The following is a 10083-nucleotide window of genomic DNA, read 5'->3' on the forward strand; positions in this document are numbered from 1 at the left end:
CATCTGATTTTGTCTTCTGTGTTGATTTTGAGGCAGAGCACAAATAGGTTCATGGGAAAGGCAGAAAAAAAAAAACAAAAAAAAACAAAAAAAAACAAAGGGAAAGGGAGAGGATCCTGCCATCCACAGCACTGAACGTTGTTTTTTTGGTGTGTTTTTTGTTGTTATTTTTTCTTCTGTTCTTCAAGTCAGTATATGCCATTTAAACCACTTTATGGCGTTAGGTAACGAGCTAATGCTCCCTCTATTAAGAGCAAGCAGCAGTGCCTTTCATATGAGTCACATACATTTAATTAATTCAAATGGAACATACTGAGTGGAGAGAATGGTATGTGTCATTATATAAAGAACTTGGCATTATGATGCTATCTGGCTGAATATCTTATTTATTTTGCAATTTAGAGAACGTAGACAAAGCAGGCATTGAAAATGAATGTGCATGCTTAAGTGCATGCCTTTATTTTTATCTGTTAGAACCAAACGACTGGTCACCAGGAGGTGCATTGATGGGTCCCGCAGCGCGGCATGTCTGGAGTCTTGTGGCGCGTGAAACTCTGTGGTGCGGGTCAGGGCTGGGGGACCTGAGGCCATGTCCCCCGCCCTGGCACTGGGAAGTGAGGCTGCGTCCCCCACCCAGCGGGGCTTGATTGGGGTGCGACTGGTGGGATCTTAGTGTCGCTCAATGTGGGTGGGGCCAGCCTGACACTTCAATTATAGAGAAAGGGCACATAGCAATATTAAAATATTTCCTCTAGCTTTTTCGCAGCGGGTTTGCCGCCAGAACACAGGTGTCATGAAAACCACCATTAACTCAAACCCAAGATGGGAAAGGAAAAGACTCACATCAACATTGTCGTCATTGGACACGTAGATTCCGGCAAGTCTACCACTACTGGCCATCTGATCTACAAATGTGGTGGGATCGACAAAAGAACCATCGAGAAATTTGAGAAGGAGGCTGCTGAGATGGGGAAGGGCTCCTTCAAGTATGCCTGGGTCTTGGATAAACTGAAAGCCGAACGGGAGCGAGGTATCACCATTGATATCTCCCTGTGGAAATTCGAGACCAGCAAGTATTATGTGACCATCATTGATGCCCCAGGGCACAGAGACTTCATCAAAAACATGATTACAGGCACATCGCAGGCTGCCTGTGCGGTCCTGATTATTGCTGCTGGTGTTGGTGAATTTGAAGCAGGCATCTCCAAGAATGGACAGACCCGTGAGCATGCCCTTCTGGCCTACACACTGGGTGGGAAACAGCTGATTGTTGGTGTTAACAAAATGGATTCCACTGAGCCACCCTACAGCCAGAAAAGATACTAGGAAATTGTTAAAGAAGTCAGCACCTACATTAAGAAAATTGGCTACAACCCTGACACAGTAGCATTTGTGCCAATTTCTGGTTGGAATGGTGACAACATGCTGGAGCCAAGTGCTAATATGCCTTGGTTCAAGGGATGGAAGGTCACCCGTAAAGATGGCAATGCCAGTGGAACCACACTGCTTGAAGCTCTGGATTGCATCCTGCCACCAACTCGTCCAACTGACAAGCCCCTGTGTCTGCCCCTCCAGGATGTCTACAAAATTGGTGGTATTGGTACTGTCCCAGTGGGCAGAGTGGAGACTGGTGTTCTCAAGCCCGGCATGGTGGTCACCTTTGCTCCAGTCAATGTTACAACTGAAGTAAAGTCTGTTGAAATGCACCATGAAGCTTTGAGTGAAGCTCTTCCTGGGGACAATGTGGGCTTCAACGTCAAGAACGTGTCTGTCAAAGATGTTCGCCGTGGCAATGTGGCTGGTGACAGCAAAAATGATCCACCAATGGAAGCAGCTGGCTTCACAGCTCAGGTGATTATCCTGAACCACCCAGGCCAGATCAGTGCTGGATATGCGCCTGTGCTGGATTGTCACACAGCTCACATTGCTTGCAAATTTGCTGAGCTGAAGGAGAACATTGATCGTCGTTCTGGGAAAAAGCTGGAAGATGGCCCCAAGTTTTTGAAATCTGGTGATGCTGCCATCGTTGATATGATTCCTGGCAAGCCCATGTGTGTTGAGAGCTTCTCTGACTACCCTCCTCTGGGCCGTTTCGCTGTTCATGACATGAGACAGACAGTTGCTGTGGGTGTCATCAAAGCAGTGGACAAGAAGGCAGCTGGAGCTGGCAAAGTCACCAAGTCTGCCCAGAAAGCTCAGAAGGCTAAATGAATATTATTCCCAACACCTGCCACCCCAGTCTTAATCAGTGGTGGAAGAACGGTCTCAGAACTGTTTGTCTCAATTGGCCATTTAAGTTTAATAGTAAAAGACTGGTTAATGATTACAATGCATCGTAAAACCTTCAGAAGGAAAGGAGAATGTTTTGTGGACCATTTGGTTCTTTTGTGTGTGTGGCAGTTTTTAAGTTATTAGTTCTTAAAATCAGTACTTTTTAATGGGAACAACATGACCAAAAATCTGTCACAGAATTTTGACACCCATTAAAATAACAAAGTTTAATGAGAAAAAAAAATAATAAAATAAAATATTTCCTCTAATTAATTCCCTTTTAATGTGCATGAATTTTGTGCACTGGGCCACTAGTCCTATATAATAAAAGTCAAATATGCAAATCGACTGAACGGTGGAACAACTGGTTGCTATGAAGTGCACTGACCACCAGGGGGCAGACGCTTAATGCAGGAGCTCCCACAGGGGGAGCGGTGCTCAGTCAGAAGCCGGGCTCACGGCTGGCAAGTGCAGCAGTGGTAGCGGGAGCCTCTTCCACCTCCCCGGCAGCGCTAAGGATGTCTGACTGATGGCTTAGGCAGGGAGTGGGCCTAAGCCAGCAGTTGGACATCCCCTGAGGGCTTCCGGACTGCGAGAGGGTGCAGGCCAGGCTGAGGGACTCCCGCCCCGCCCCCTCCCCCAAGTGCACGAATTTCGTGCACCAGGCCTCTAGTGTATTATATATATTATATTACATATTATACATATTGGGGTGCGGGAGATGGCAGAGGATGGTGTGTGTAATTTGTGGCAAGCCCCTAAAGGGTCCTTTGGGTTCTGGAGCAAGCCTCTGCCATCAGCATTTAACTCCTAGGTATATACCCTCAGCAATGCCTACATGTGAGCCCTGACCAGTTTTGTTAAGTGGTTAGAGTGTCAGCCCATGGATCAAAGGGTCTCAAGTTCGATCTCCAGTCCCGGTAGGAGTGTGTGCAGGAGGCAACCTGTTGATGTGTTTCTCTCCCTCTCTCTCTCTCCCCCTCCTCCCTCCCTAAAGATCAATGGGAAAAATATCCTTGGATGAGGATTTAAAAAAAAAATAAAAGAAATGCATACATGTGAACACTAGAAAACACAAACAAAAATATCCATAGCCTCACTATTCATAATAGTTAAAATGTGTAAACAAATTTAAGTGTCCATCAATGGTAGAATAGATAAGCAAATTTGGGTGTGATCATACAATAAAATACTATATATCAATGAGAAAGAATAAACTGTGGCTATATATAATAAAATGAATACATTTTATAATATAATATTGTAGAAAAGAAACTAGCCACAAGAGAATACACATGGTATAATGGTATAATTTATTTCATTATATAAAGTTCAAAGTAGGTAAAGTACACTCATAAAGGTGGAAGCAAAACAAGTGTCCATTAACAGATGAATGGATAAACAATGTAAGGTAAGCACATACAATGGAATACTATGCAGTCTTAAAAAAGAAGGTGTGGGAACCCTCATCAGAGTACACTGGATGTTCAAGGCCAATTTTCCATACACATGTGCAAAGGCGATAACACAGCAGTTTTACTGTATGCACTGTGCAGGTGTACCTTTCTATAACCCAAATATTGATGTCACTATTTGGCCAGAAGCCTCCTTTGCCTGAACTAATATAAGATTGTGTTACTGACCAGCAGGTGGCTGGCTCCTATGTTTGCACAGCTGCTTTGTAAGGCTGCTTTGCATAGCTGCTTTATGGGGTTACTTTGAAGAACTGCTTTGTCTTATGGGTCCTTGTTAGCAATAGCTACTTGGTCTGCAATAAAGCCTCTCGTATATGCCCAATGACGACTTCTCGTGTCTTCTCTGTCTAATACCCAGAGTCCACTGGGATATAGCCCCTAGCAGAGAAGGAGCTATGTTCCCACAGAAGGAAATTCTGACCCATGCTACAATTGGAACTTTTGAGGACATTATGCTAAGTGAATAAGCCAGTCACAAAAATTCAAATACTTTATGATTCTACTTTTATGAGGTATCTAGATTAGTTACATTTATAGAGACAGAAGGTATAATGTTGGCTGCCAGTGGCTGCGGGGAGGAGGGAATGCAGAGTTGTTCAATGAGTATGGTGGATCACTTTTGCAAGATGAAAAGAGTTCTGGAAATTGGTTGTACAACAATGTGAATGTACTTAACACTACTGAACTATACACACAAAAAAATGGTTAAGATGGTAAATATGTCATGTGAATTTGACCACAGTTAAAAATTTTTAAAGCAGGTAAATGAGTGTATGGTAATTAAAAAAAAAAGATAGTTACCTTTGGGGAGAGACACTGACTGAGAAGAGGGTAAATGGGGCTTCTGTGGTGCTGCTGGTAATGTCTATTTCTTGAGCTGGGGGTGGTTACCTGGGTGAGTGCACCAAGCCATACTCTCAGGATTTATGCATTTTCATGTTACTGTGGGACACAGAGTGATTGCTGCCCAGCTGCAGGGAGAGTGGTCAGCAGTCTCTAGCTATTAGTTCCTTCAGAGTCTTCAGAAGGCTATTTTGCCTGAGGTCATGCCCTTTCTAGGACAGCCTGCATCTGGTAACTGAACAAAGTAGAAATGTAAGGTTCAGACATTTAGACTTGATGCTGGACAATTCCGTTGGGATTTCTCACTCCAGAGTGACCTGCTGATTGCCTGAGCCTTTGTTGAGTCTTTGGCACAGATTGACTTCTTCACCATCTCACTACAGGAGAAAAGCTCAATCCTGCTTTTGCTCCCTTCTTTTCACAGGTGTGGACCTCCAGTAAGCATTTTGCATCCTAAACTTGTTATCTTTCTTGAGAATCTGAACTTGACAGTTGGTACCAAAGAAAGCAGATGATAAGATGGGGTTTTTGGAACTGGATCATCACCTTATCTGACATTACTGGAGGTAGGTCGAAGCACGGACAACCAATTGTGAACTGAGAGAGTGGAAAAATAGAATGGAAAGTTCTAGATAGAGGACTCAATGTATCAGATGCTAGAGGTATATGGGAGGGAATAGTAGCTATAAGGATGATGGAATTGGGTGGCTATTGCTAAGCTCCATGAATGTGCTATAGGATAATGAACAACTTAGGGTCAGAAACAGGCAACTGAAAACCCACTTAGGTGGCACCAACCTTGACTTCCAAATGGAACAGTACATCTATAAAAGGAAAAGTGATGGAGTCTATACCATAAATCTGAAGAGAACCTGGGAGAAACTTCTGCTGGCAGCTTGTGAAAACCCCTCTGATGTCAGTGTCACCTCGTCCAGGAATGCTGGCCAGCGAGCTGTACTGAAGTTTGGAGCCACTGCTATTGCCGGTGCTTCACTCCTGGAACCTTCACCAACAGATGCCGGCAGCCTTCTGGGAACTGAGACTTCTGGGGGTTACTGATCCCAGGGCTGACCAGCAGCCTCTTACAGAGATAGCTTATGTTAACTTGCCTACCATTGCTCTGCAAAGCACACACTCTCCTCTGTGTTATGTGGACATTGCCATCTCTTACGACAACAAGGGGGCTCACTAGTGTGTCTGAGGTGATGGATGCTGGCCCAGGAAGTACTGCGCATGCGTTGTTGCCATCTCCCGTGAATACCCATTGCTGTTCTTCACTTCTACAGAGACCCTGAAGAGATTGAAAAGGAAGAGCAGGCTGCTGCTGAAAAGGCTGTCACCAAGGAGGAATTTCAGGGTGAATGGGCTGGTCTGGCTCCCGAGATCACTGCTGCTCAGTCTGAGGTTGCAGACTGGTCTGAAGGCTCAGGTACCCTCTTGCCTATTCAGCAGTTCCTGACTGAAGCCTGGAAGCCTGAAGACTGAAGCCTCCGCTGCCACTGAAAACTGGTCTGCATCCCCCACTGCTTAGGTCACTGAGTGGGTAGGAACAACCACTGAGTGGTTGTAAGCTAATTTTCCACAGACTCTTGACAAAATGAAAATAAGGTTGACAGTAAATAAAGTTTATAAAAGAAAAAAAATAGAGGGCCTCTTTGGTTTGTACAAGAAGACCACATCTCCTGCAGTGGGAAGGCGGAGAAGCTGAGGACTTAATAGTCTGAATGACTGACTTCAAAGACAGTTAAGTGCTCAAATAAGGCAGATCTCTTATGCTAAAGTTGGGGTCCTGTTTAAAAAAAAACTAGGACCCTGACACATGGAACGTAGATATCAGGGTAAATGCCTGATTTTTTTAAAATATGCTTTTATTGATTTCAGAGAGAGGAAGGGAGAGGGAGAGAGAGCTAGAAATATCAATAATGAGAGAGAATCATCATCAATCCACTGCCTGCCACATGCCCCCTACCATGGATTGAGCCCGAAACCCAAGCATGTACCCTGATCAGGAATCGAATCGTGACCTCCTGGTTCATAGGTCAACATTCAATCACTGAGCCACATCGGCCGGGCCTGAAGATTTTAATGCCACAAATTCCTCTGAATCTCCGAGTCTGCAGAAGTGGACCACACCTTCCCTAGTAAGAGCCAGAACACCCTGACTTCGGGAAGACAATGCAGACACCTCTCCCTCACAAAGCAACAGGCACCCCACCTCCCCTCCACTAGGCCTAGGTTAGCTATAGCATAACCCAGCTAGGGAAGTGCTGGGCTTGATAAGGGAGAAAAAGAAACCATATCCCATAGGAGTGGCAAGGCCTAGCCAGAATGTATTGAGAGGAGCCAGAGATGACACACATGAAACTGAATTCTAAGGGTACTTGGTGAGGGGGAAGGAACATAAAATTGGAAAGAGTCTAGACCTGGATGGTGTTGCTCAGTGGGTAGATCATTGACCCTTGCACTGAAGGGTCTGGGGTTAGATTCCTCGTCAAAGGCATGTACCTGGGTTGTGGGTTTGGTCCCTGCCCCTGGTCGGGATGCGTGCGGGAGGCAACTAGTCAATGTGTCTCTCTTATATCTATATTTCTCTCTCTCTCTCTCTCTTTCTCTCTCCCCTTCCTTCCCTCCCTCCCTTCTACTCTCTCTGAAAAAGCAATGGAAAAAATATCATTGGGTGAGGATTAACAAAGAAAAAAAAGAAAGAAAAGAGTCTATTGACTTGGGATCTCTCTCTAGTTACAGAATTCAATATCCTGGCAAGCACCAGGAGAGATAGTACGAACTCACCATTAGGATGGCTCTTAGCAGCATGGAAAAAGCAATGACCCATAGGGAAGCAAGCCTAAATGCTAGAATTGCTAGGGCTGATGGTAGAAATGGGATGGAAAGACTCAAGTAAGTGGGTATGCTGGAATGGACTATGGATAACCGAAAGATCTGCCAGATAAATGTTATGGAGAAGCCCAGAAGACACACTCTTTACTAAGGCCATGAAGAATTTGCTGATGAGAGGCACACCAGAATCTCTGAAGAGTTAAGTGGTAGCTGTCCCCTGTAGACCAAAGATGATGATAAAACAGACTGTTACAGAACTTGGCTCTCTGATAGCAATGGAGACAATTGGGCCCTACAACAATATAGGCCAGATGGCAGTGCTTAACTTTTAGAAGCTAGGGATGACAATTATCTTAATGGCTGGTGAGGTTGGAATGGCAGCCACAGAAAGTTATGGAGGTGATTAATAGAGCAAAGCATCTCTAGAGGCAAAATAGACAGACAATTGTCAAGGGTACTACTTAGCTTGTACCAGGAGAAGAAATTAAGCATAGGTGACTAGAAGACTGAAGGCAATAGCCCCAATAAAAAATCACAATCCCTTGCTCAGTGTCTAGACTTGAGCCAGTTTTTAGTCCTGGGATCCCATGACTGAAAAGGTAGCCAGGTGCTTAAGAGGAACACTCAAGCTACAGCAAAAATACATGGCAGCGAGCTGTGCTGATTCCCCTAGTCCTTTCCCCAAAGAAATCTACAACCATTTACTTGGGTAACTGCACTGGATAAAGGGAATACCTAGATATATTAAGGTCTGTTGGACATCGGGTCTGTGTTGCCATTGATACTGGAGACTTGAAGTGTCATCTGCTCCCTCCCTATTGGAGCTGGGGAGGCAAATGGGGACAGATAATAAGTGGAATCCTATCTTAGGTTTAGCTTATTTTGAGCTGATTGAGTGCTTGGATCCACTCAATGGTTATTTCCCAATCCCTGAGTGTATAATTGGAATTAACTTACCCCTGGATGTCAGCATAGAAAAGTACTGTGACTGGGGATAACAGAAATTAGTTTCATCCTTAAGGATCTAAAGGATGCAGGATGGCAGTTTCCATCATAACCATATTTAATTGGCCGTTCTCACCTCTGCGGAGCCCACGTGAATCCTGTAGACTACCATGACCTCAACTTGGTAACGTAGCCCTGATTGCAACTGCTATGCCAGATGTGGTAACTGGCTAAAGAGGTTACTTTGGCTTCAGGTGTGTGCTATACAACCATTGACTTGAAAACTGTGTTATTTTCTATCCCAATCCTATATAATAAAAGCCTAATATGCAAATTGTCCCCTTGGGTGGTCATTCGACCAGGAGTTTGACTGGGAGACCGAGAGTTTGACCGCTCACTATGACGTGCACTGACCACCAGGGGGCAGTGTGGAACATGGCGGGCATTAGTGGGTGATGCGGCTCTGGCAGCGGGCAGCACTGGAGGTGCTGCCGGCCCTGATGGGCCCCCCTGCAACAAGAGCAGGACTACAGCGGGATTGTGGAGCAGGTGAGCAGGCAGTGTCAGGCCAAGGTGGTGCTACGGTAGCGGGGGCCTGATGGCCCCGCAGAGGGTGACCAGCAGAGGCAGCCATGGGGGGGGGAGAGGAGGGAGGAGGGCTGGCCCAGATAGATTGCCCCACAGGCGGGATGGTGGAGCAGGTGAGGGGGCAGTGTCAGGCCAAGGCAGGGTGCCAGGCGGGGCTGCAAAGCTTGGGGTGTGAGCTGGGGCCCGATCTCCGCAGGCCACCCTGAGGGACCCCACCTGTGCTCGAATTCGTGCACCAGGCCTCTAGTCAGAAAAACAAAAGACAGGAAACATTTGCATTTACATAGAATGGACAACAGTATACACTTGTAGTTTTCCCCCAGAGTGATGTCTCCTCTTCTATGTCATAATACAGTCTGAAGAGATTTGGACTACCATGACATACTGCAGAGTATCACATTGATCCATCGCATCAATGACACTATGTTAATGGGCCAGGTGAACAAGAGTAGGTAGTACACTGGAGGCCTTGGTAAGACATATGCATTCCAGAGACAGCTCTGAAGAGTCAGGGCCTTTGATATGAATAAACTTTTTAGGAATCCAGTAGTCAGGGGTATGACAACCCCCTTCAAAAGTAAAAGACAATTTATTGCCATCTCACTTCTACCAGAAAGAAGGAAGCACACCACCTGGTGGGCCTCTTCTAGTATGGCACACCTAGGGAGACTGCTTGCCAATGACATCAAAGGCTGACAGCTTTGAGTGAGGCCTAAAGCAGGTCCAGAGCACAATGGCCCTTTTCCATCACAGAAGAGCCAGCTGTTCACTCTCACAGGAACAGACACATGTTCCAGGAATGGATTGCTTTTCCTTCACCCTGGGTCTCAGTCATTACCACTCACCAAGGGCTTATGGACTATTTCATCCACTATCACAGGATCCCACTTAGCATACCAGGAACCTATGTTACAGCAAAGAAATTGTAAGAGTAGGCCCATGACCATGGTATTAATGGTCATATCTTATGCTGTACTTGGTATGAGAAGATGCTGGCTTGGCAGCATGCTGCAGCAGTCTGCTAAAAGCACAGCTGAATAGAGACAATTCTTCACAAAGATGGGATGCTCTTCTCCAGGATACATTGAATTAATATGACAGGAGTGGTGTGCCACAAGTGTAA

General features: G+C 45.6%; 2 pseudogenes across 2 annotated transcripts; both read left to right on the forward strand.

Moving 5' to 3' along the window:
• Positions 1 to 772: 772 nt before the first annotated feature.
• On the forward strand, positions 773 to 2453 carry LOC308245827 (elongation factor 1-alpha 1-like; annotated as a pseudogene). The gene has a single exon. The product of its transcript is annotated as an elongation factor 1-alpha 1-like (transcript).
• A 2780-nt stretch (positions 2454 to 5233) lies between these two features.
• On the forward strand, positions 5234 to 6074 carry LOC308240910 (small ribosomal subunit protein uS2B-like; annotated as a pseudogene). Its single transcript has 2 exons — positions 5234 to 5251; positions 5328 to 6074. The product of its transcript is annotated as a small ribosomal subunit protein uS2B-like (transcript).
• Positions 6075 to 10083: the final 4009 nt, after the last annotated feature.

Source organism: Plecotus auritus, assembly GCF_963455305.1.
Source record: "Plecotus auritus genome assembly, chromosome: 1".
Classification (NCBI taxonomy): Eukaryota; Metazoa; Chordata; class Mammalia; order Chiroptera; family Vespertilionidae; genus Plecotus; species Plecotus auritus.